This window comes from Mustelus asterias, chromosome 14 (genome assembly GCF_964213995.1).
Source record: "Mustelus asterias chromosome 14, sMusAst1.hap1.1, whole genome shotgun sequence".
Lineage (NCBI taxonomy): Eukaryota > Metazoa > Chordata > Chondrichthyes > Carcharhiniformes > Triakidae > Mustelus > Mustelus asterias.
Window position 1 is genome coordinate 69,397,057 of NC_135814.1, and position 23,026 is coordinate 69,420,082.

The following is a 23,026-nucleotide window of genomic DNA, read 5'->3' on the forward strand; positions in this document are numbered from 1 at the left end:
AGACCTGCCTTTGAGCCGAGAAGTGAAAACGAATATTCAAAATATAAACAGATTTTCACCTAATATGGCTCAATCTAATGCCAGTGCGTCAAGCCCAAGTTGGAACAGTAAGGGGATAAGAACATAAGAACATAAGAAATAGGAGCAGGAGTAGGCCATCTAGCCCCTCGAGCCTGCCCCACCATTCAACAAGATCATGGCTGATCTGAAGTGAATCAGTTCCACTTACCCGCCTGCTCCCCATAGCCCTTAATTCCCTTATCGATCAGAAATCTATCTACCCGTGATTTAAACATATTCAACGAGGTAGCCTCCACCACTTCAATGGGCAGAGAATTCCAGAAATTCACTACCCTCTGAGAGAAGAAGTTCCCCCTCAACTCTGTTCTGAACCGGCCCCCACTTATTTTGAGGCTGTGCCCTCTAGTTCTGGTTTCCCTTCTAAGTGGAAAGAATCTCTCTACCTCTACCCTATCCAGCCCCTTCATTATCTTATATGTCTCTATAAGATCACCCCGGAGCCTTCTAAACTCCAACGAGTACAGACCCAATCTGTTCAATCTCTCCTCATAAGCTACACCCCTCATCTCCAGTATCAACCTGGTGAACCTTCTCTGCACTTCCTCCAAGGCCAATATATCCTTTCGCAAATAAGGGGACCAAAACTGCACACAGTACTCCAGTTGCGGCCTCACCAGTGCCTTGTATAGTTGCAGCAAGCCTCCCTGCTTTTATATTCTATCCCCCTCGCGATAAAGGCCAATATTCCATTCGCCTTCTTGATCACCTGCTGCACCTGCAGACTGAGTTTTTGCGATTCGTGCACAAGGACCCCCAGGTCCTCCACGCAATTCACTTTCCCACTCATCTTCGTGTCATCAGCAAATTTTGATACCCTACACTCAGTCTCCTCCTCCAGATCATCTATGTAAATGGTAAACAGTTGAGGCCCCAGCACCAATCCCTGCGGCACGCCACTGGTCACTAACTGCCAACCAGAAAAGCACCCATTTATTCCACCTCTCTGCTTCCTGTTAGATAGCCAATCCCCAATCCGCGCCAACACCTTACCCCCAACTCCGTGTATCCCAATCTTCTGCAGCAACCTTTTGTGAGGCACCTTATCGAATGCCTTCTGGAAATCTAAAAACACCACATCCACCGGTTCCCCTCTGTCAACCGCACTAGTCACATCTTCATAAAAATCCAGTAAATTCGTCAAACGTGACTTTCCCTTCATGAATCCATGCTGCGTCTGCTTGATCGAACCATTCTTATCCAGGTGCTCTGCTATTTCCTCTTTAATGATGGACTCCAGCATCTTCCCAACTACGGATGTTAAGCTAACCAGCCTGTAGTTACCCGCCTTTTGTCTACTTCCTTTTTTAAACAGTGGCGTAACAGTAGCTGTTTTCCAATCAGCCAACACTACCCCCGAGTCCAGCAAATTTTGATAAATAACTACTAACGCATTTGCTATTACCTCAGCCATTTCTTTCAATACCCTGGGATGCATTCCATCCGGGCCCGGGGACTTGTCTACCTTCAGTCCCATTAGTCTACCAAGCACTACCTCTTTAGTAACAGTAATTGTATTAAGGACCTCACCTCCCACCAACTCTCGATCTCTAATATTCGGTAAACTATTTGTGTCTTCCACTGTGAAGACCGACACAAAGAACTTATTTAAAGTCTCAGCCATTTCCTCATTTTCCACTATTAAACACCCCTCTCGTCCTCCAAGGGTCCAACATTCACTCTAGCCACTCTATTCCTTTTTATATATTTGTAAAAACTTTTACTATCATTTTTTATATTTTGAGCTAGTTTTGTTTCATAATCTATCTTTCCTTTCTTAATTGCTTTCTTAGTCGTTCTTTGTTGTTTTTTAAAGCTTTCCCAATCCACTAATTCTCCACTATTTTTGGCCACTCTGTACGCATCTGTTTTTATTTTAATACTCTCCTTTATTTCCTTCGTTATCCACGTCTGGTTATCCCTTTTCTTACAGTCCTTTTTTATCACTGGAATATATTTTTGCTGAGTACTTAAAAAAAATCTCCTTAAAAATCCTCCACTGTTCCTCAGCTGTCCTACCTACCAGTCTGCTCGCCCAGTCTACATTAGCCAATTCTGCCCTCATCCTATCGTACTCCCCTCTGTTCAAGCAGAGGACACTGGTTTGGGACCCTACTTTCTCACCCTCCATCTGTATCAGAAATTCAACCATATTATGATCACTCAACCCAAGAGGATCCCTCACAAGAAGATCCTTAATTCTACCTGTCTCATTACACAGTACCAGATCTATGATAACTTGCTCTCTCGTAGGTTCGGTAACATACTGTTCAATGAAACTATCCCGACAGCATTCTAAGAACTCTTCCTCAAGCCCTCCACGTCCAATTTGAGTCGACCAATCAATATGCAGGTTAAAATCCCCCATGATTATTGCCGTTCCGTTTTTGCACGCATCCATTATTTGCTTGTTTATAGCCCTCCCCACCTCTAAGTTATTATTTGGGGGCCTATAGACCACGCCTACCAGTGTCTTTTTCCCCCTACTATTCCTTATCTCGACCCACAACGATTCCACGTTTTGCTCCTTAGAGCCTATGTCGTCTCTCAATACCGTCCTGATATTATCCTTTATTAACAGAGCTACCCCACCTCCTTTTTCTACCTGTCTATCCTTCCTAAATGTCTGATATCCCTGGATATTCAGTTCCCAGTCCCGGTCACCCTGCAACCACGTTTCTGTGATGGCCACTAGATCATACTCATTTGTATGGATTTGTGCCATCAACTCATTTACTTTGTTTCGAATGCTTCATGCATTCAGGCAAAGTGTCTTTATGCCAGCCTTTATCTGGACCCGGTTTGTTGAAACGCTACTAACATCTCCCGAGCCCTCTACTCCTTTAACTAGTTGAATGCCCTCAACATTAACCTGCACTTGTACTCTCTCCTTTACCTTCGATTTTGTAATTCCCCATACCCCTGCACTCTCCCCTCCATTTAATAGTTTAAAGCCCTATCAACGACCCTAGTTATACGATTTGCCAGGACTCTGGTCCCAGCACGATTCAGACGGAGACCATCCCATCCCAACAGGTCCCATCTGCCCCAATATTGGTGCCAATGTCCCATGAATTCGAACCCATTCCTCCCACACCAATCCTTCAGCCACGCATTCATCTCCTTAATCCTATTGACCCTGTGCCAATTCGCGTGTGGTTCAGGTAGTAATCCAGATATTACCACCTTGTTGGTTCTGCTTTTTAATTTGGTTCCTAGCTTTTCATACTCCCTCTGCACATCCTTTGTTCCTGTTATGCCTATGTCATTGGCACCTACATGGACCACGACAACTGGATTCTTACCCTCCCACTCCAAGTTCCTATGCAGCCCAGATGATACATCTTGGACCCGAGCACCAGGCAGGCAACAACAACCTCCGGCATTCTCTATCCTGGTCACAAAGAACAGTGTCTATGCCCTTAACTGCACTATCCCCAATTACCATTACGTTTCTCTTTACTTCCTCTGCCTCAACTTCCTCTTTACTTCCTCTGCACCATGGTACCGTGGGCAGTTTGCTCGTCCTCCTTGCAGTCCCCGTTCCCGTCCCTACTGGTAGCAAGAATCTCAAACCTGTTGTACAGATTCAGGGGCTGAGGCTCTTGGGACTCTACCTCCTGTATCCCACTCCCTGCCTTCTTCCCCCCGCTCCCTGCCTTCTTCCCCCCGCTCCCTGCCTTCTTCCCCCCGCTCCCTGCCTTCTTCCCCCCGCTCCCTGCCTTCTTCCCCCCGCTCCCTGCCTTCGTCCCCCCGCTCCCTGCCTTCGTCCCCCCGCTCCCTGCCTCACCTGCAGCCACCCCCACTTGTCCCTGAACCCCGGCTGAGTTAGTTAGTCTAAGGGGTGTGACTCTATGTTTAAACACATTATCCAGGTAACACTCCCCTTCCCTGATATGTCGCAATGTCTGAAGCTCTGAGTCCAGTTCGTCTACTTTGAGCTGGATCTCCTCAAGCACCCAGCACTTACTGCAGACATGTTCACTGGGAATCACCTTGGGGTCCACCAGTTCCCACATCATGCAGAAACAGCACATTACATGTCCCTCCATTCCAATTACCTAGTATACGCTGGCACTAACTACGAATTTAACCTACCTTGCCCTGCCCTTACCACCTAAGCCCGATGAGCTAAAGCCCTTCAGTTCTCACTCAACTCCCTCTCACTCCGCTGCCCGCTCGATAGTGGGGCCTGCTTTTAAACCTCCCGCGCTGAACAGGAAATCTGAAACCCTTCCCAGACACCCCACGGCCACTTCCAGTTTCGCGTTTTAAAGAAATAAATAATTAAATAAATCCCGTGAAAAATTGCTTAAAAGTTAATCTCTTAGCCCAAAAACTTCTGAAACAAAAACACACCTCTTTGCCTTGCTCTGGATGAACACTGAGAGCGATCCCCCCAGCTAACTAACTTTTATATAACTTTACACCCTTCCCAGACACCCCGCGGCCACTTCCGGTTATTAACCTCAGCCCAAAATGGACACAAAATCAATCGCATGCTGACAGTATCTTCCCAGAACAACAACTACTTGTATTGATGCAATGCCTTTAAACAGATTCCATTATGAAATGTCCCAAGGTTTTTACCAGGAGTGCAATAAGACAAAAATTGTCACTGAGCCAATGAAGGGGTTTCTTGGATAGGTGGCCAAAAGCTTGGTCAAGAGGTAGTATTTAATTAGCAACTGGAGGGTACCTGGAACAGAACATGTAGGGTCCAGGAGACTGAAAGTATGTTTGCCAATGGTATGGTGAAGGATATGGGGAAATGCACATGGCCAGAGTTGGAGGGATGCAACATTGCCAGAGATTTGTCAGGCTATAGATAGGGAGGGGCAAGGCCATAGAGATTTTTAAAATTGAAGTTTTGGTAGATAATGAGCCATTGTGGGTCAGTGAACATATCGCTGATGGGGATTGGTGCAAGTTAGAATATGGTCAGCAGAGTTTTTAGTTCTTTTGCAATGTTAAATGAAGTACATAAGTGGAAGCTACCGTTTATTTTTGGGTGAATTCAAACTTATGGATGATGGCCGGGGGGAGGCGGGGGGGGGGGGGGGGGGGCGGTCAGCCAGAAGAGCATTGGAATAGTTGAGGCTGGAGGTAATAGAAGGATGAATGTTAATTTAGCAGCAAATGGGTTAAGGCAGGGCAGAGCTGGGTGACATTACAGCGATGGAAGTAAGTTGCCTTGACAAAGCAGAGAAAACTGAGCCAAAAGATCAGCTCAAAATCACATCAGAAGCAGAAGTCATGTCCAATTTAGTTCCACCTAAGAGAGTGACCAGGGAGGGGGATGAAATCGGTGTCTAGGGAATAGAGTTTATGACGGAGTCCAAATACATTGGCTTCAGTCTTCCTAATGTGCAAAAAGGCAGCTCATCCTAGATTGGAAGTCAGACAAACAGCCTGACAACACCCACCGAGTGGAGCAATTGAATGGGAATGTGGAAAGGTCCAACTTAATTGCAATTATTAACTGAATTATTTGTTTTTATGTTTATAATAGTTCTAATTTTTGTAAGTTTTCTTTGTGCAAGATTGTTCCAAAAACTTACCAGATAAAAAGCTTTGACTATTAGAATTGAAATGTTATCAGATCACACAAAGTAGATTTTTATTCCTCTCTGCTTTAGGCATTCCTGTGAGATGTACCCTTGCACAAGTGAGACAACAACTAAGCAACCCTTGGACACAAATTTCTGTTTTGGGTTGGGGCCCCAACATGAAGGTTGTATCGGGAATAGCCACCCAATAACGATTTTACATGAATTGGTCAAATAGTAGCCAGAGGGCATCCTTGCCATCCAATGAAGAATGACAGACAGGTTCTCAAAGCTGGAGGGCCTCCCTTACGGATAAGGGAGAGGAGTCCCCTCAGCAACTTTAAGATATTGGAAATAAAAATTGGCCACAGCTGCCGAGCGCCTTTGTGGAAGGGAAACCTCTCCACAGAATGGGCCGAGGCCAGGTAGGTGGAGTGGGAGGCAATCAAAGGCACTCTGGAATACAGGCTCTCCAACCTGCTGTTTGGAGCTCATCTGCTGGCAGCTGCTGTGCTCCCATCACTAAATTCCCATGAAAATTCCAGCCAAGCTCTGATGATTGACATGATTGGTTTTTAAATTATCCTAACAACTATTCAACACTTGCGAGTGGGTAGCTGTTCTGCCTTTAAATTGGCCTCCAGCCAAACGGCTTGTGGGGGCACAGCGGTGGCAGTAAACCAGCGTGCCAGCTAGCAGCGTGAAATTATGTGCCCACCAGCCTCTGTTCTTGCCCCTATGTCATGGCAAAATCCCTGCCCCTTCTGTCTCAGGATTCTGCCAATACGACTCTGTAATTGGTCAGTAGGAAATGTAGGAGGCAACCTAAACTATGACTGCATCGTGCTTAGGCAGCTCAGCTGAAATCAGGAATTCAAGTGTTCCAACATCATGGTATGGGGAACACCCCTCTATGTAGCACCATGTTGCTGTGACATCAAATCATCTTTTTCAAACATGTTTGAATCAAAGAGTATATTATGTTGCAATGTATCAAAAACACAATGGTGTTAAAATAAACAATAATGAACACATTTCTGAAAAGTAGAATTTTCAAAATCTGAAGAAGTTTCAGTGGTGATGTTTACTTCATGCTCTATTTCATGGTGTATATATAATCTCTGTTCCAACAGCAGTCAAAATAATAAATCTAAAAGTACTTAAAGCAGAATACAGAAAAAGTAAAAGCAAAATATGGAAAGGTGATAACATTCTTCGACAGATAAACAGCAACTCTGTACTCTAGAATGTAGAAGTGGTGTTCACAAAGATTCAACAACCATGAAAACCTCATGGTTTCATCAAGGAAGCTATTGATTCACTGAGTTTTACAAGATGTATGTTTTTGTTCATTTTTTAAAATCTAACAGTGATTAAATGTTAACATTAGTTTAATAAAGCTTAGTCAGCTGCCACAGGTAACAACTGGTATCTAAACTTAATGTTGCTTTCAATGGTACTAAATACTTAAGCCTGAAAACTAAAGTCCCAAGTAACATGGTTAAATCCAAATAAAATTAGCCCTTTATATACCTTCCCTTTTATAAGTAAGTCTCATAATTAAATGGATTTGATTGGATTACATTAAATCTTTGCTCTATTAAATATATCAGCAGTTTTAAAAGCAATGAAACACAAGTCAGAAATTCAGATAGAGGCCCAAAATTCCAGGAAGATGTAAAGGCTTTGTAAAGTTTTGTTTGCTTGAACCTTGTTAAAAAGTCCTCCAGCCATCTGCAAGTATCTGTCAATGGTCCTATTTTAATGAAGGCATAGAACGCTAGCAGTAATTGTAAACTTAGGAATGTGGGACCAGCTAACAACCAGCTGGGTAGGCACTGACTATTTCCAGGTGTTAAGTAAATGTGCCCCTCCCCCCATGTTTCCTTTTATTTACACATTTTCTTTAGTCACTGACATCATAGTATGAGTTATGTTTGGAAGATATCACAAACAAATAATGTTATGTGAAAATGTTTCTTTCTTGCATGATGTCATGGCCAATCGTTAGTATTTTGTGTTAAGTACAGCTATTCTAGAAACTGTTGCACCATTCCTTTTAATGGTGTAGCAGGATCAATAGCAATTTAGACAAAATGTGGATGGTTTTTGTTTTTAAAGAACATGGTAACTCTTTCTTGCAGATGTTTGCATTAACAGGTGAGCTGCTCAATGTCTTAGTAGAAGCATTCCAAGCTGTCCTGCTGGCATGGCCTCTGCATGGGTGTTTAAATTTCGCTGTGCAGGCTCCTGTTTCAGCTTGTTAAGGCGAGTAGCAGCTGCTCAGCTTCCGCCACTGTGTCTCCCTGATGCACATCACTGACCACAGTCTCATAATAGCACTCTGTTTGCTTTTCTCTGGCCTGCCATTGTCACCCTTCCATGCAGCTTATTGAAACCAGAACACCTGCTGCTCCAGCTCATAATTATGGGCTGTCAGCTTGCCCCATTTCCTTAACTATTGGTCCTTCAATCTATGACTAAAATAAAACCAGAAAAATGCTCGTGTTTGCTCAATTTTCCCATGCTAGGTAACAATTACATAATTCTCAAATCTGTTAAAAAGTACAGAGGGAAACTATATTGATATACCATTTTTAGATACTAGAATATACTCAGTTAGAAAATACTGTTACTGAGCTTTCTAACTGTTGCTTCTGTTCTTTGAATAATAGACTGGGAAAAGTCCAGAGATTTATAGTCAAGAGGACGATCACAATGTATTCTTACAGCTCCATATTCTTTACAGCAGTACTCTTACAATGTCACTTAAAATAATTTATCAAGATCTATCGTATATTTTATATGTATATTTTATATTTTAAGCCTTAAAACAACTGAAATACTCTTGCACCATTTAATATATACCACCCTTCCAGTAATGTAACATGTAAATTTTTGAAATCATTTAATGGCTATTGGGTCAGAGCATAAAATCACATATTTGTTTGTTCATAGTTTTCTTAGAATAGAAAACTGTCTTTTGCAAAACATATTTTTACAATGCTGTTGGCAGGTTTTAAAGTCTGGAATTATTCATTTGTAAAAACAAACATTTTCTAGGTGTTGAAGATAATTTTAAACTAGTAAAATTGCAAGAATTCATCTTATAGCTCATGCAACCCTTGGAAAATAAATGGTAGTATTATTTAAATTTCTTAACGCATCTAAATCTTCTGTCATGCTTTCTTTTGGAAGGACTGGTAAGCTCCATTGAGGGAAACAGTCTTGCATTGTGTTAAACAAGAAAGTGAGTGGCACTTTGATTGGACTGATGCATTTTCTTTTTATATATAGCCTGAACAGTCGAGTACAAATGAAAATTAAACTGAAAATGTTGGATATCAGTAACTAAAAAGAAAAAAAATTGGATTAACTCACAGATCCAGCTGTCTTTTTTGCTGTTCAGATGCTGATGGAGTTTCTGGGAAATCAGGTATTTTTTATTTTTAGTATTTCCCTTCAAAGATTATGATGAGGCTTTACAATGTCCTGAGCACCACGTTCAATTCTCGTCACCACACCTGCTAAAACATACACTGGTCTTGTTGACACTAGAGAGAAAAGAAAGAAGAACAAGTGCAATAGGGAGGAACTATGAGTGAAGATTTGAATTTACCAATTTACCAATCCATAAAAAAAGACAGTGAAGGGGATATTTGTTTGTGATTTGTTAGATGTTATAAATGAAGAATATAACTTGAAAGTAAAATCCAGAGGACACAAACAAAAATTCTTGAAAGTATATGTGGGCCATCTGATGAATTTTTGGATAATTGGGTCGGGTGGTACCACAGAGGCAGAAACAATAAGAGCATCCAAAATGCAGTTATGGCTAATATAGGAATGCTAAAATATTAGAGGGACAAGGTTCATGTGCCAGATGGGCTACTTCCAAGCAGCACTGGAGATAGTCAATCTGAAAGCCATATTCACTAGGGCATTCAGGTATCTTCCCTTAGTTTTCTTCTTTCACTTATATGACACATACACATGCTCACCAATCTGAAAGGAAAACTGCTGCTTCTTAACTGCTACAGCTTATCCTTGCACTACCTAACCCCAGCCCCTCTACTCTTTTCTATTATCATTAGATGTCTCCGGCCATTTGGAAACACAAACTGAGGGAGAGAATAGGCACTATCACACTTTGCTTCCATGCACCAGCATTGAAAGCAACAACCAATCTGGTTTAACAGAGAAATAGAGGGATCTACTCTGGATTGGATGAACTCAAGTAAGCAGAACAGGTTCTGGAAACAGCCCATGTAAGCTCATATCCTAGCTCTGCTAAAGACAACAGAGATGCAGACTTCAGTGTCCTAATTCTTAAACAAAAGATATGTTCTACGAAGCAGCAATTGCTCTGTATATCAGACTGCCTGCCAGGCAGGTTTCCAAATACAATTTGTGTTTTGTTCTGCACAAGGCATCAACACTCCAGTCAACCATGGAATATGTGGTCACCTCAGTGATACTGCAGTGTGTTCCTCCCTGCAGGAGTCAGTGACATCATTTATATAATCTCTCAAGCACATTCATATTGTGACCATGCAAGCTCTGGGTTCAACTATCTCCTTCAGCTTGGGCAAGCTGTGGAACGGAAGGAAAATGGACTTCAGTTACATCATGAAAACTTACAGTCTGTTGCACTGCAGATCATTGTAAATGCTGAGCCACTGCTCTATAGTAGGGTGAGTTATGCACTAGGGAGGGAACAGGTTGCTATCTATCATTTGACAGCACATTTGGACCTAGCCCCATCCTGAACCATTCACATGGTTTGAGAATCCAACTAGACTTGACTGCTCCACAAGTCACTGAGTTGCTCTGGCTTATAGCATAACCAGGTCCTTTTGTCTCAATGCCCACAAGCACTTTGACAGTATATTGCTAAGTTGCAGCAGCCTTCTAATTTCGATGGTGCATCCATAGGAGCATTAAACTAGGGTAAAACCTTTTGACAGTTGAATGAAGCTGTAAACTTATAATCCTTATTGAAATCTGTGTGTACAGAAAATATTGTTGCAGGTGACCCTGCATTATTAGATTGACATGAGGTTCAATGTTAGTCTTTGAGAGGACCTGGAGGGAAATTGGACAGAACTGTTAACGCAGGGAGGCAGAGATTGTTTAGCTGAAGAGCTTGTTTATGAGCTTTTGCTGACCAACTCTTACTGTGAGAAAGTGCTGCAGTCTTCCCATCTCCTTGCCATCCTTTATGTCATTATATCCCATTTCTTATCACATTGAAGGTCCTCACTCAATGTTAGCTCCAGTCACAGAATTTGGGCATCACTGGTAAGTTCAGCATTTATTGTCCATCTGTAATTGCCCCTGAGCAGGCGGTGAAGAGTCCCCTTTCTAAACCATTACAGTTCATGTGATGCATGTACTGCCACATTGCTGTTAGAGGATGGAGTTCCAGGATTTTAACACAGCAACAATGAAGGAACAGTAAGTGGATATAGTTTCAAGTCAGGATTTTGTGTGACTTGGAGGGGAACTTGGAGCTGGTGTCCCTTGCACCAGCTTCCCTTGTCCTTCCAGATGGTAGAGGTTGTGAATTGCACAGCAAAGCTAATGAGCAAACTATCAAGCAAAAGATTTGTTGGTTGAGAATTCCAATGGTATGTTCAATGAAAATTCTAGTTAGACCATGTATCTAATTTTAATGCAGTTTGACTGCCAAGCGATGGGTAAGGTTTTGTGAGCCAAGTGTGCAGATGATAGCCCTTGTGAGACAGTTCCTCACTTGTTTTGCAAGGCAAAAGAATGAAGGAATACCACAATATAAAAGCATCATAATAGCTAGGAAACAGGCACAGAATTCCTAATGAGTTACACCAGTTCATTCTTAACGAAATGGAAATCTGGTGATTCATGAAGGGATTGGGTTTTCTAAAGCATCTACAGGCAAATATTAGTGCTGTCAATGCCTTGGAGGGAAGCCTGCAATTTGTACAAATCCCAGACCCAATTCTGCTGCTTCTGGATCTCCATGGGAAAAGTGATGGAATTGTTTGCTTTATCAAGCATTGCATTTTTCATCTTCTTAATGGAAGCATGAACTGCAAACTGACAGATTTACTCACATACCTTATGACAGCCTGGAAGGAGTGGAAGTCTAAAAGGATGAAGGTTACAGTGACCTTGTTGTACAGGGAATGCTGAGGCAGTGGTTTGCAGGTGTTGCTGAAGGAAGTAACACAATGCCCTGGCAGTCTCTTTATGCACAATGACAAATACGTTGTCCTGGGCCTATAAGTTCTGCTGTTGTTGTTTTTGGGAGGGTAAAGATTCCTACAAACACATTTCCTGTTTGTTCTCCCTATATCTACAGCCCTGTTTGTTGTTTTCTCCTGTTATCCCTCCTACTACTACTTCTCCAACCAGAGTGGAATTTCCAGAAGGAATCCCATGAGGAGAATAATGAATTGCCAGAAGATATTGAGAATTCAATACATTCTACAGCCCCAAAAAACATTCTGAAGTTGTCTGAATAGCCACAACTGTCATGTTAAATAATCGAATTGTCTCCTAATATTTTCCATCATTTTACTTGAAAGCAACTAAGGATCACTTTAAATGCTGTTGCAAGTAGATGATTCATGACCTTTATTATCCAGGGTTTGTGGCTGAGATGAAGAGCCAATGTGGGCAAAGACAAAACTGGCATTAGGCATCCTGGCTAAGCTATTTGATCCTAATTTGCATTTATTCATTAAACTGACCTGGTTCTGGCAGGAGCTCCAACAGCCTAAATTGATATCTCCAAAAATCAAAACAGGCAAACTACCAACAGTGAGGGATTCTGTTCTCCATATGAGTTTTGTCTTGCTACAGTTTACTTTTTTCAAAAGCATAAAATGGATTGTGGAGAGACAACAAGCCACTACCTAATCCTTTCTGTGTTTTGAAGGGATTGCAACCTGCAGAATTTTATAAAAAAATATTTTTCTTATTCAGATTTATAGCAGTTGTGGTTTATATGTTTAATGCATTTTGCTAGCAATTTTCCTGATTGTATGTCTTAAATTTCTCTGTATTCTGCATGCGTGTCCGCGGCTTCCAGGTATTTGATCAGCCAAGGTGAATATGTTTGCTGGGATACACGTCTAATTTGCCACCTATATGATCTAGAGAAAGGCTACCATTTGTATCTGCGTTAACCCTGATGAAGCTACATTAGTGCCAGAGGTTTGCAGTCACGGTTTTCAATGGCTTTACCTACTGTCACTTTTTTTTAATTCATTCATGGGACAGGGGTGTCGCTGGCTGGCCAGCATTTATTGCCCATCCCTAATTTCCCTTGAACTGAGTGATTTTCTCAGCCATTTCAGAGGGCAGTTGAGAGTCAACAACATTTCCTGTGGCTCTGGAGTCACATATTGGCCAGACCGAGTGAGGATGGCAGATTTTCTTCCCTAAAGGACATTAGTGAACCAAAAGGGTTTTTAATTGTTTATACTTGTGCAATATGATGACACACAGCAGTTACTGATATAAAACCAACTGTCTGCTTTTGCAAATACCCTGTACACCATTGCTGGAGAGTATTGTCTCACTGCATGCAGTTTGGGCTATGGCAGAAGAGAGGATATTTATGAAGTGACAAAATCCCAACCTTGCTGTTGCTTTTAACTGTCGGCCAAGTAATATTAAGCTGCCATTGTCTAGCCCTGTACAAACCAACATGATTCCATCTTTTGGACCACATAGCTTCATAGCAGCAGTGGGAAATGTTCTACTAGTAACCAGATCATAACGGAGGGGTTGTCACATCCTCGGTGGAGACTGTCATGCAAACAATCATTCATATAAATTAACCATACAATTTTTCGATCTCAATATAGTATTGGAGGCTGACCACCGCTCACCTGAAACATTGTGCTACGTCAGTCGCTTGTGTATTTTGTGTACAAGATACAGGGACACTGGTGTAATATCCAAAAAAAGTGCATAAAAAGACTGTTAATGAAACCAACTGGCTACCCAGAAAAACCCTATATACATCACTGCTGACAAGCATCTCCTTATGATGATGACAGATGACAGACAAATTGCTGCAGTCCTTGTACCTCAGGCCCCTCTTTCTGAATAACGTAACTATTTTCCTCTGAGATGCAGCAAGTTGTTTCTAATCATCTGTTCCATAATGTGTACTGTTACTCAGGTGTTTATTTTGCCTTTGAACGTAAGAGTGGTGGGCATTGAAACAAAAAGATCAATTAGGTGATATGCGGTCTTTGTTCACTTTGGACAGTGATGCATGGATAATTACAGGATTGAGAATACAGATCCTGCAGTAAGTTTCAACTAAGTATTAATTCTGTGGTCAGCTGTATTTGTGCATTAGATTGCTAGGGATAATTTTGCCTTTAGGTGATTATACCCCCACTCAATTTTCCTTTCCATTGAGGTCATCAAGAAAATTAGACATGGTGTGTAATCATCAAAAGATACAGCACAGAATGTGATAATTTAGCCTTTTGTATAATGAGCTGTTAATTTGATTTCACTTGCATTACAGCATCACTTAAATTAAGATTTACCTCCCTTGTGCCCTTTGCTGGCCTTAGACACCCAGATTTCATACAAAGATATTTAAATAAGTATTGATGACAATTCTACAGGAGTTGTTCTCGGTCTCCACATTTTACCTAATGGGTCCATTTGGAATGCAAGCAATTGGTATGTGACATGGGTAAAATCACTCTTAAAATGGGACAGGCATTCCATTTTTTTTTAATGTTCACTTTGCCTTTTAAGCTCTATTTTAAACACATTTTATTGCATATTTTGACATTTAAAATTATTTTAACCCAATGTTTATTCCACTCCGTAAGGTAAGTTCTGAAAGCATTTCCAATTTGGTATATTGGAGGACATGAAAGTAGGCATGCTAGGGAGAAAAGATCCAATCATATCTGCAGGCCATAACATTCCCACTTATCATGAATCAAGTCCCAAACTGGCAATGGTCAGCAGGAATTTGTTCAGCAGGAATTTGTTCAGCAGGGACAACAGTAGCCAACACAGAAATGGCAGCACCTGTGGTTGGCAAGGTCACTGCTGCACTGAACCTTTCTGCCTGTAACTCATTTCTGACTATCACTGCAATATCAGCCAATATACTGCTCACTGGTATCTAGTGACTGATTCAGCAATCAGCACATTGCCATGCTGTTCAGAGTGGAAAAATAGATTAAAGCATTCAATGTTCTTATATGCTGTATCATCCAAAAGATGGTACTGATGTCTGCCACATGTCCAATCTGTAAGTAATCCTAAGTGCCAATAAGTGGATGGCATTTGTGGTACAATTGTTCTTGAAAAATGTTATTGCCTGACTTTAAAAGTGGTAATACATTCAATTGTAAATTGCAGTTTTAATGTGCATTGCTGAAGGTGAATATGAATGAAGTGTAGTGAAAGAGCTGTGAGGATTTAATATGATTGAGCAATAAATGTGGAATGGATTGACAGGTTATATGAGGTGCCATAACATCAGGACCAAAAAATCATCCTCAATGTGATTTGGAGCTAGAAATCTCCACCTAAAATACATTCACCTTCTCATTTGCTGTGTATAATACAGTTCTTGCCATTTTCTTATCTATTATCGTACTTGCTACAAAATTAATAATAATTTCCAATGTCAGTAGGGATTTTCTGTCTATTCATTAACTAAATCAATCCTATTACTACAAAAACAGAGCAGTACCCAGTGATGAGTGACACACATCCTGACTACTCAATAGCTTACTCTGAAAGGTTGAAGTATGATGGAATACTTATGCAATCATTTGATTATGTAAAACTGCAATATTCAAGAAGTTTGACATCATCCAAAACAGGGGTGTTCACATTAGTATTCTGACATTGAACTCAGCATCCATCTTCTTCTTAAATTATATGATGGCTATGGTATGTACAATTCTCCAACAAGAGAGATTCCAACCATCTCCCCCATGACATTCAATGGCATTGCCATTGCTGAAACCCCCACTATCTGTGGGGACCATTGACCAGAAGCTGAACTGAACTAGCCATATAAATAGTGACATAAGCATGTCAGAGGCGTGGAACTCTGAGGACAGTAACTCACCTCCTGACTTCTCAAATCTTATCCACCATCTACAAGGCATAAGTCAGGAGTATGATGGAATACTCTCCAATTCCCTGGATGAGTGCAGCTCCAACAATCAAAAAGCTCAACACCATCCAGGGCAAAGCAACCTGCTTGATTGGCACTCCATTTACTACCTCCAACATCCACTCTTTCCACCACTGGATGCAGTAGCAGCAGTGTGTACCATCTGCAAGATGTGCTGTAGCACCTCACCAAGGCTCCGTCAACAAAACTTTCAAATCCTGCAACCTCTACCACAAAGCAGGGAAAGGGCAGCAGATACATGGAAACACCATCACCATCAAGTTCCCCTCCAAGTCACAAACATTCCCGACATGGAACAATGGGCGCAATTCTCCCATTGCGACCCGCAAATTTTCTGGCAGATCCAGTCCAGAGAATCGCGTGTCGGCCATTTTGCAGGATTCCCAGTCTCCCAGAGCCAGGGAACAGGCACAGTCGGGACCGTGCTGGAAATCGGCAGGAAGAGAGGTAAGTGATTTTAATCTGTTTTAAATATATTTTAAATGTATTTTAAATGTCATTATCGGGCTCGGCACGGAACTTGCCGCGCCTGATAGCATCTCCCAACCCGCCAGGAGTACTTCACTCCAGCGGGGTTTAGAGTAGCTCCCCACATTTGGGGAACTAGCAGGAGACCCCGCTGAAGTGAAGGGGGACAATCAGGGCCCCGGAGGGGATCGGGTAATGGGGGGGTGGTGCCCCATGGGCATAGGCACCTGGCAGTGCCAGCATGTGCCCCCTTGGCACTGCCCACTGGGCAAAGTACCCATGCCTATGGGGCACCTTGGCATTGCCCATTCCCCAGGCATTGGGCAGTGCCATGGGGGCAGGGCCTATTGTGGGCAGGGCCTCGGGGGGGCAATTGATGGGGGTGGGGGTGGGGGGACTCCCGCTGCCACTCTGCATGGGGATCGGTCTGGGCTGGAGAGAGGCCAGCGATCGGGGTGGGAGGGGTCTGCCTCTGGGGGCGGGAGGGGGGGGGAGAGGGGAAATTGGTCTGCTGGGTGGGGTCAGCGAGGGGGGTCTGCTGTGGTGGGGGGTTGGGGGATCGCCACTGCTGGGGGGGTGGGCTGGACATCGGGACACTCCAGGACAGGGCGATCGGGGCTGGCCCGGGAATTGGCGTGGGGGCCGCGATCAGGCCATGGGGGGGCGGGAGGGGGCTGGAGGGGTAGTACTGCATGGCTAGCCAGCATTTGAAATGGCCAGCAAACAGGGGGACTGACAGATTGGGGCCACTGCGTATGCGCAGTGTTCCGGAACTGTCAGACTCCGGCGTGAATAGGCCCCGCCTCCCGGGTTTTTAATGAGATTCACGATTGTGGCTGCTGCATTGCACAGAGTGGGGAGATTCATGTCTGAAATTGCACTGGAAAAAGTCATAGTTTTCTCGCCAATTCAGCACTTTTGGGAGAATCGCCCCCAATGTCACCATTCTTCTCTGATGCTGGGTCAAAATCCCTCCCTAACTGTGGGTGTACATGGACTGCAGCAGTTCAAGAAGGCAGTTCCACACCACATTCTAAAGGGCAGTTAGGGATGGGTATAAATACTGGCCTGAGCAGTGATGCCCTGGGGCCATGGAAGTATTTTTAAGCATCTACAGTTTACTCTGCAGTAATTCTCCAAGGTTACTTTAATAGTGGCTCTCTCCCCTGCAATCTCTGTTCCTGAAGCAAAATGTTGCAGAAACATCAGTACTTACAAACTTCCCTCCAATTTATGCACCATCCTGATTTGTACATATATTATTGTATCTTCATCAGTGCTGAATCAATATCCTGGAATTCTTTGCCTAACACCTTTCCATGGGAGCATCAGCAAAAGATTACAACAGTTCAAAGAGAAGGAGAATGAGTAGAGATGGGCAATAAATGCAGCCTCGCCAATTTCATCCAGATGCCAAGAGAAAATGGAACAAGAAAATTTTCTTGCTTTTAAGTTGTGAAACCTCGTCAGCACCTTCGTACTGCATTCATTCTTTCAAGTGACAAAGTGTAATTGCTTGTTGTGTCCTTAGGATATTTAAATTATATCCTTCACCACCAAAAAAAACTATCATGCTGCAGTCTTATGGACACCAGTGCATCTATAGCCTGGTCCAAAAATCATTCCCTGCAAATAGTCACTGTGCAACTGAATCAATGAACTTTCAATGAATCAATCAAGTAACTTGTTAGCTGCTTGAGAACTTTTCAAGAAACATTAGTACAAGGAGATCATGATGATTGGTTGTTCAATTTTTTATTCCTTAATAAAATTGCATGCAAATGAATCATTTGTTTTGAGGTTGCATTCTGCAAGTTCATCAGCTTGAGCAGATCTCAAGTTGCCAGGTAACTCAAGCTGTTCACCTGTTTATTCAACAAAAAGAGGAAAATATGTTCCTAACTTTTATTTTTATTGTCTTAACTGAAATGAGCTTGCTATCTGTAGGTATATTGGTATTGTGAAATAGTAGGTTAGCCCCAGGCTAAAGTTGCCCTAAAGTGAGGAAAAATGGCTATGTGATTTTGGAGCAAGCTTTTCATGAAACGGTCTTTGAAGAACATTGATGAACTTTTAGCATGGTAAAGGTCTGACAGAGTCTAATTAGATAACCTTATGCACTCATTTATCAAGTATTTGAAGGGTCATTCATTCAAACCGCAAGAGTTCCAATTTCCCTCTGGTAATGGACCACTTAACGTAAAACATATTTTGTGTTATTTTACCATGATTATTAATCCATTTATTTTAACTTGTGCACTACCAGAAACTAATTTAGTTCCCTGGAAAAGCAGGAGCCTATGAGTTAACATGGGGAAGAAAATTCTATTTCTTCTGGATCATCTAAGTTTTAATTATTTTCTTGTAACTTATTTTTACAAATTCATTCACAGAGGATTGTTCTGTTAATTTACAGATTTGCAAATATTAATTTACAAAGTTAAGACAAACAATTACAGAAACCAAGATTCAGGAAGGAATATCCTGAATGCAATTCTGTATGATATGCCTGACAATGTGCTCTACCCAGAATTTTGGCACACTAATCCTGTAAAGACAGCTACCTCATTTTGAAGAACAAAGAACAAAGAACAATACAGCACAGGAACAGGCCCTTCGGCCCTCCAAGCCCGCGCCGCTCCCCGGTCCAGGATTGAATCCTGAATCCAGGATCCCCGCCCAATTTTCCAGCCTATCTACATACCAATATCCTATCCACCGAGCTGTCCCCCACAGCTACGATGCTTTGTTCATTACAACCTATTAACTCACCCCCACCCCCCCATTCCAGACCATGTGATCTCCAGGGAGAGGCGAAAACCCAGAGTGAAAAACCCCAGGGCCAATATGGGGAAAAAAAAATCTGGGAAATTCCTCTCCGACCCCCTGAGGCGATCGAAACGAGTCCAGGAGATCACAATGGCCCTGATCGGAAAATGCTTCCCAACCCTAGTCATTTCCACTTCCACAAGGAACAATTAGCCCGCGCCGCTCCCTGGTCCAAACTAGACCACTCTTTTGTATCCCTCCATTCTCACTCCGTTCATATAGCTGTCTAGATAAGTCTTAAACGTTCCCAGTGTGTCCGCCTCCACCACCTTGCCCGGCAACACATTCCAGGCCCCCACGACCCTCTGTGAAATATGTCCTTCTGATATCTGTGTTAAACCTCCCCCCCTTCACCTTGAACCTATGACCCCTCATGAACGTCACCACCGACCCGGGGAAAAGCTTCCCACCGTTCACCCTATCTATGCCTTTCATAATTTTATACACCTCTATTAAGTCTCCCCTCATCCTCCGTCTTTCCAAGGAGAACAACCCCAGTTTCCCCAATCTCTCCTCATAACCAAGCCCCTCCATACCAGGCAACATCCTGGTAAACCTCCTCTGTACTCTCTCCAAAGCCTCCACGTCCTTCTGGTAGTGTGGCGACCAGAACTGGACGCAGTATTCCAAATGCGGCCGAACCAACGTTCTATACATCTGCAACATCAGACCCCAACTTTTATACTCTATGCCCCGTCCTATAAAGGCAAGCATGCCATATGCCTTCTTCACCACCTTTTCCACCTGTGACGTCACCTTCAAAGATCTGTGGACTTGCACACCCAGGTCCCTCTGCGTCTCTACACCCTTTATGGTTCTTCCATTTATCGTGTAGCTCCTCCTTACATTATTCCCACCAAAATGCATCACTTCGCATTTATCAGGATTGAACTCCATCTGCCATTTCCTTGCCCAAATTTCCAGCCTATCTATATCCTTCTGTAGCCTCTGACAATGTTCCTCACTATCTGCAAGTCCTGCCAGTTTTGTGTCGTCCGCAAACTTACTGATCACCCCAGTTACTCCTTCTTCCAGATCATTTATATAAATCACAAACAGCAGAGGTCCCAATACAGAGCCCTGCGGTACACCACTAGTCACAGGCCTCCAGCCGGAAAAAGACCCTTCCACTACCACCCTCTGTCTTCTGTGACCAAGCCAGTTCTCCACCCATCTAGCCACCTCCCCCTTTATCCCATTGGATCCAATCTTTTTCACTAGCCTACCATGAGGGACTTTGTCAAACGCTTTACTAAAGTCCATATAGACAACATCCACGGCCCTTCCTTCGTCAACCATTTTGGTCACTTCTTCAAAAAACACCACCAGGTTAGTGAGGCATGACCTCCCTCTCACAAAACCATGTTGACTATCATTAATGAGTTTATTCCTTTCTAAATGCGCATACATCCTATCGTTAAGAATCTTCTCCAACAACTTCCCCACCACGGACGTCAAGCTCACCGGCCTATAATTACCCGGGTTATCCTTCCTACCCTTCTTAAATAACGGGACCACATTGGCTATCCTCCAATCCTCTGGGACCTCACCTGTGTCCAGTGACGAGACAAAGATTTGCGTCAGAGGCCCAACGATTTCACCTCTCGTCTCCCTGAGCAGCCTTGGATAGATTCCATCAGGCCCTGGGGATTTGTCAGTCTTTATATTCTCTAACAAACCTAACACTTCCTCCTTTGTAATGGAGATTTTCTCCAACGGTTCAACACTCCCCTCAGAGACACTCCCAGTCAACACATCCCTCTCCTTTGTGAATACCGACGCAAAGTATTCATTTAGGATCTCCCCTACCTCTTTGGGCTCCAAGCATAAGTCCCCACTTTTGTCCCGGAGAGGTCCGATTTTTTCCCTAACAACCCTTTTGTTCCTAACGTATGAATAAAATGCCTTGGGATTCTCCTTAATCCTGTCTGCCAAGAACATTTCGTGACCCCTTTTTGCTCTTCTAATTCCCCGTTTGAGTATTTTTCTACTTTCATTGTACTCCTCCAGAGCTCCCTCCGTTTTTAGCTGATTGGACCTAACATACGCCTCTCTTTTCCTTTTGACCAGTCCCTCAATTTCCCTGGTTATCCACGGTTCCCTAATCCTACCCTTCCTATCCTTTTTTACAGGCACATGCTTGTCCTGTAGCCCTAACAACCGTTCCTTAAAAGACTGCCACATACCAGATGTGGATTTACCCTCAAACAGCCTCTCCCAATCAAGAGCTGCCAATTTCTGCCTTATCCCAATAAAGTTAGCCTTCCCCCAATCCAACACCTTACCCTTGGGACACCACTCATCCTTTTCCATCACTATCCTAAAGCTAACAGAATTGTGGTCACTATTTGCCACATGTTCCCCAACCAAAACTTTGAAGACCTGACCGGGCTCATTCCCCAGTACCAGGTCCAGTATAGCCCCCTCTCTAGTTTAGAAGCAATGGGCTTCTAAAAGCTAGTCAACTACACCCAGAGAAGACTCAAACACTCATGAGAATTTTAAAAAACCATAATGGGAAATGCTAAAACATTTGTTTGGAATGGTAGCAAACAGTTAATATGGGCTAGTTTGATTTTGAGAAGGTTCATGAAATAATCTATTAGCATCTTATTCCACCACCTCAAAAAGCATCTAAGCACCAAGCTTAACTTCAACAAATCTGAAACTACCTTTTTCAGCTCCCACAAAACTATAACTATCCAAATGCTTGCTCTGGCATATCTTTTATGCAGTATAATTGTGGTGTCTTGTTTAATCTCGAACAGTCATTTCAACTCCCCACCAAGATTGACCACATCCATCTCTGAACACTGCCCATTCCTGTTGTTAATAACTACCATTATTGCTGAATGCCTTTATTATTTCAAGACTCAACTTTTCCAATGCTCTTTTCATCAACCTCTAAAGATTCCATACTAATCCCAGATTACTTATCCTCCAAGTAATAATGATCCCAAATGGCTCTCCAAACTGCACTGATTTAATAACTCATTAGATCCATACATGGCCTTACTGCACTATCTCAGCAACTTCCTCTGGCCCTATCTGCCAACCAGTGGTGGTTAAAATCAACCACCACTCTTCCAAACCTGCACTATTCCACTCCCCCCCCCCCCCCCCCACAATAGCTATACTCTGCTATTAATGACAAAGTCTTCATTGATCATGCTCCCGCACTCTAGATTTCTCTCCCTAAGCCCTTCCACCTTGCTCACCTCCAAGACCTTAGTCAAATCTTACTGTTTCAACCACATCTTCAGTCACTGCCCCTAACTCTCCTTTCTACATTAGCCCAATCTCTGATATCTCCAAATATGAGATGCTAGGCTACATTAAAATCACTAAGCAGATTACTGTGACATGAGATGGATGCTACTCTTGTTGTAAAACTTTGACAGATGATTATTGTGAGATTGTTTCAGTTTGTCCTGTCTTGGTGAATTATCTTGTCAGACAATCTAATGTCCGTAAGAAACATTGAAACAAAAATAACTTAAATTTAGTTATATTAATTTTATTATACACACACACAAACTTCAGATGTCATTCATTGGTTATGAAGCACCTTGCAATGTCTTGAAAAGGGGAGAAATGCTATACAAAAATCAACTTGTATAATTCCCAGTAAAATATATATTACCTTAATACTGCACTGTAAATATTCAGCAAACATTGAATAAGTCACATTTGCTAATGCACTGCAGAAAGTTTGTTAGAATGTTTAGTCTTTTGGATCTCCAATTTTTATAAACGTAAGTCATATCCTCCCACCGTACATTTTTAGTATTCCTTAGCTACTTTTAAAATCAAGCATCTAAATAATTAAGTGGCAGAACTCAATATTGATATATTTTTCATGATTTTATAATACATTTTTATTCACCATAATAATCTGTCAATGTGTTACAACACTGGGATT